Source organism: Alligator sinensis, unplaced genomic scaffold (assembly GCF_000455745.1).
Source record: "Alligator sinensis unplaced genomic scaffold, ASM45574v1 scaffold849_1, whole genome shotgun sequence".
Taxonomy (NCBI): Eukaryota; Metazoa; Chordata; order Crocodylia; family Alligatoridae; genus Alligator; species Alligator sinensis.
The window spans coordinates 152,111-157,544 of record NW_005842271.1 but is presented as its reverse complement, the minus strand read 5'-3'; the positions used below and the strand labels follow the sequence as shown (position 1 = coordinate 157,544).

Genomic DNA, 5,434 nt, shown 5'->3' with positions numbered 1-5,434 from the left:
CCCTACACGTTTCTGCTATTCTTTTGCATACTTTTGTAAAAACAAACCCTTCCTTCCACTACATATATGCAGCTCTTTTCAATACTTATCTATTTTCAGATAGTGACAAAACACGTTGGGCAGAAAAATCAGTCTCTTAACATCAAAGAAAATCATAAAACCATACAGACAACCACCCAAGAAAGTATTCAGAAAAAACAATGCTAACAATTTTTTCTAAGAAAAATTTAATGGGGGAGTATTATGCCACAGTACTGGTTTTTTTAGGTAATATCACAAATTACCATACATGTAACACTTCAGACATAAACCACTGTACATGTACATGCATATATGCATATTCCACACAAAAGGCTTATATGATTTAGCATGTACATACCTCTGTCTTTGCTTTAGTCATGTTTATTGCCTAGAACAGACATCATGTTGTGTTATAAAAGCTACACCAACAGTTTAAGAATTGTAAGTTATATTGTGTACATTGATTATATAGATCTATGTAAATAAAAGAGGTGGCTGTCTCATTTGGACCTGGTATGTGTGATATGATTTTTCAATAACAATTATGTGAATGGTCATCTGTTTTGTTAGTTTTTGTCTAAATTTAGTTGTAATTCCTATATGGGTGTTACAATCCCATTCTGCTCCTGTGTGTTCATGGGCTATTTTTTGTCAGATTCAAGTTCAAATAATAATTATTCAAAATGATGAAGAGAGCTAAGTTGTCTCTGTTCACCAAGAAAACATTCAGAGCACAGATGGAAAATATTCACAAAAAAGTGAAATTTGGATGAGAAATAACAAAATTTATTTCTATGTCTGTGTTTTGTCAAAATGTGCCTCTGGTTAGACACCAGGGCTGCTGGCACTGGGAAACAGGAATAGCTGACAGATCTAAGCAGTTCTGTCAGCAAACCTCAAGTAGCTCTAAAAGGTAATTTTAAATAAAAGGAAACTCTTAGTTTGCTTAATTTTAGAAGTTCAAAAGTAGCTGATTTTTTAACTGTATACAGTTGAGTGTTTTTCAGAGAGAGAAGTTTGGAATGTTTGTAGAGCGTGCTGCAAGCTAGAGAAACGTAAGAAAAACATGGTACAATTTTTTTTCCTAAAGAGCAAAGATGCTTTCTTATAGAAATTTAGTAAAAATTTTGCTGTGAAAGAAATGTCAAGACTCATTTGTCTTCCAAAGTGTCATCTGTGACAAATTCAAAATATAAATTATTTAACTGTGAAACAAACTGTCTTTAATACCTCTTCTAAGTTCACTTAGCTTTGAAGATGCTACAAATGCTACCTAATGCAAAATTGGTGCTTGAAGAATAAACCATTTATAGGTTTTTGTTTTTTTTTATTAAGCTTTAATTTGAAAATATTTTATTTAGACTAGGAAATTATATTATATTTTTTGTCTTCCTGCCTAGTGTAATATTCTATCTGTGTGTATATGCTATAACATATTGATATAAAATAGTTTATATGTACAGTAAAATAGTTTTATATATCAAATCACTTAGTTTAACAATGATCAAGTTAAAATATAGGAATTTAGTGTTAATGTGGTCTCCTATTAGAAATTATGACCACACAAAAGAGTTCTGGATTGTAGGAGGAGTGAACGCTTACCTTAGTTGTATAATTAACTTGACAATACAAATGGCTAACATCTTTCTAACATGACAGATCCATTGTATTTGTCATAGTATAATATATATACTAAATATGAATGATTTTTCTTCTATTTCTAATTCTATTGTTTTTGAAAGTGGACCAGTTGTTTTGTTCTATTCTGTCTTTGTTTTATTTTCTTTTTTTTGCTTTACTGAAGAAAAAATGTTAAGAGTGACTTTATAGTTGTACTGAGAAAAAAACTAGAAATGAAACTACAAGATATTCTAGACAAGGTTTGAACTTTTTATTAAGTACAGTATTACATACAAAATCAGTTGCAAAATCAAGTACTCAAAAGCTAGGACATGCTACAGGATTCCAATACAATCTTATTTGGCTAGCTTCTGTGTACACCTTGTTACAGAATCTTGCCCAAGAATCACCTACAGTGTCCATAGCAGACTCAGGAGTAAACCCCTCAAATCACTCAAATCAAATCACTCAAATCAAAAGAGACATGTTTACAAAATGAAGCATGATTCATGTAGAAAAAAAGTTTACACGAGAACAGAATTAAGTGCATCATAATGTGTATACACAAAGGGGCTGAATTGAAGTTGTATAATCAACTTTTTTTGTGACGTCCTAATTTTGGATGCAAATTTTTGCAACATATATACATCTTTTGCTTTGCAATTTCTAGATGTTTTAAAAATCTATACAACCATAATATATATAAAAAGCATATCATCCTCAGAAACTGTATTTGATCTACATAGCCACCAGCAGGGTTTGAATTTAACTTTTCCACATCAGACCTAAGAGAGCAATAGGTAGTTGTAGTAGGAGTTACCCACTGTTTAAAGAAACTACTAAGGGAAAAATGTAACACACATCTTTCCACCTGCTTACAATAGACACCAGTTTGCCAAATCTGGGGGAAGGGAGGGTTGACAGAGACAGTAAAAGATGCTTCTCTCCCTCTGTCAAATTTCAAGTTTCTGCTTCAGAGAAATAAAGCAGTGAGGACATTTTAGCATTAACCAAATGATCTACTTTTTCAAACCTATTCTGAGATACTGGTCAACAATTATGCTGAGAATATGTTTTGTAATTTCAGTTACTGTTCAGTAAATGAGCAGGTGTAGACATGCCCTCTGAGGCAAAACCTGCTTCTGATGAAATCAATAAACACGGGACTCTGGTAAATGTATGCTTTGAAAAAAAATGAGGATACTTGAGTTATCTCAACCATTTTATTTAAACAATTATTTGGAACCCCTAACCTGTTGTTATAATCTAATATACAGTAAGACTGTGGTACCTTAGCTGATGAACTAGATGTTTCCAGTGAATTAAAATCTACTGCACAAGAGGTAAAATGTTAAATTTTAATTTTAATTGTCATCTTTGAAATTTTAAAAGATCTTTCCTTGTTCATTGCAAGGCAAAGGCATTGAGGATAGATTTAAATATAGGTGCAGAGCTTCATGAGATATTTTTTTTCCCTTATTAGTGCTACTTAACTAAACAGAGCACAAGTCTAGATTCTTTTTTTAATCTATGGAAAATTCCTGTTCATAACACACAAACTACGTTTTAAACCTTATTTGTTGATTCATTTGCATTTCCATGATGCCTAAGGAGTCATATCCATTATCAAGGACTTCATTGTGCAAGGCACTGGACAAACACAGAACAAAGGCCGTGATGTTGAATCACAGCCATCTCTTGTACAGAAGAGAGCAAATCTGTTTTTATTCTCTGGCAGACCAAAAGGTTGTAGGATATTTTTCCTGCTTGAATAACTCTGATTAATATCAGAGCCGAAAAGTGCATTAAACAGTAACAGTTGGGGAAATCTTAGATTTTCATTCTGGAATCTGCTCTTGTCTGTGCATCTGTAGAAATGCTGTTTGAATGTGCAAAAGAAAATAACAGTCTTTCCATCCTGACAAGAAAGAGAGAAACTTCCTATGACTTTCTAAGATGGGAATGTCTTTTGGATATCCTCAAGCTGATTGTATTTGAATAGGAAATCATGACACTTTAATCTCTAGTGAACACCTGGGGAGAATTAAACTGTATATGCAATAAAATACCAGTTGTTTATCCTTGGTAGCTCTCTTTTGTTTTCTTAAATACATACAAGATGGAAACCCCCAGACTTTCTTTAACTTTTTGCTGTCGAAAAAAACTGCTAAACAAAAACTGACATTACAGTAAACCATTTGCATTCATTTTATTTAATCTAACACAGATCATATTTCCAGTAGACAATAAATGTAATGCAGTGTTGACAGATATGTGGAAGTGGATATACAATTAGATGATGAAATCTGGTCAAAACAGTTCAAATCTCATTTTATGCCTTTGCACTGCTTTGAATATTAATATAAAATTCTTACCTGCTGGTATATGACCTGCTCACTACATATGTAAGATTTCTACTGCTCATTAAGTCTAGTGTTTAGGGAGATCACCCTACCAAAAAAAACCAAACAAACCACTGGGCAGCTAGGTTTGATTCAAATAATCAGTGAGTCAACAGGATTTTCTCCACTGCTTTATAGTGACTTTGGATAAAGACTTTAATGTATTGTTCTAGTTGCAGTTGGAAAAGGAGAAATAAAGGGCTTTTATGTCTCACATAACCATGTGCCTTGGAGCAAATGGATCTTAATGGGAGATAAAACTAAAGAACACTAGAATGTTCCCCAAGTCATTTCTACACCTAGGAGTAAAAATGCAGCTCACCTTGGAAAAACAGGACAGATTCAGATAACAGGACAAAAAATGGTGAAAAATTATTTTGAGAAAAAGGAACTGAGGACAAAGATCAGATAATTCCAAAATAAAATTGTCAATGAATACATCAGGGCTAAAGACAAAAATATTATCACAATATTAACCTAGTAACTGGCACCTGCTCCTCCTGCACAAAATAAAAATTTAAACAGACACATTGGCACCTAATGGATCTCTGCCTGCTCTTCACCCCCACCTCTGGCCTTCTCTTTCTTCTGCTCTCCATTGGCCTTGATTGACTCCATGTGGTAAGCAATTTTCCTGTTGCAGATGACCTTGCTACGGCTTGGTTATAATAAAGATGTTGTGGTGGGGAAAATATAAATGTAATTAATCTTCAGATAAAGCAAGGAAAAAAGTAGTGCTTACTGCAGATTGGAATACAGTTAACCATCTAGCATGGGATTCCTTGGTACACCTTGAAACGTTTTGCCTGCTTTGTGAGTGTGAGGCAGATTGCCCCTAAGGGCTATCACTGATAAAAAGCCATTTTCATCCCTTCCATATGGCTTTGGTATTAAAATCCATGGTGGAGCCCTAAATTTGAAAGGAAAATCTAAATCCATAGCATGATGCCATACTTCGGAAGTCATAATTTTGTAAACTACCTGGGAAAAAAGGGGATAGAAACTAATGTAACAAAACACAAAAATAATTGAATGAACTAATCTCAGCACCTTTTCAGTTGTTATCATTTATTAGAGATGCATTTATGACTGGTGGGTAAAATACAGGCTGGGAAAAATTAGGGCTTTGCTTCTGACTTGTGAGGCAACAGGCTACATCTTTAGCTTCTCCATTTCTAAAAGGAGGGTGAGTATATTGTGAAACTTAAGAAATGTGCATTAATTGCTTTGTGTTATTTGCATTAAAGGCAGAGATTTTTTTTCAAATAATTAACATTGAATTATATATAACTTATTAGAATAAAAATGCTGCCAAAGACTTCAAAGAAATCCATAAGGGTCATTTATATACAAATTGATTTTAAAATGGACTTATACTATCAAATCTGTCT

General features: G+C 33.3%; 1 protein-coding gene across 24 annotated transcripts in view; it reads left to right on the top strand.

Annotated features, from left to right (window-relative positions):
• Positions 1-5,434, top strand: part of EYA4 (EYA transcriptional coactivator and phosphatase 4) — a 245,583-nt gene that overhangs the window by 157,472 nt on the left and 82,677 nt on the right. The gene's annotated exons all lie outside the window — the stretch shown is intronic.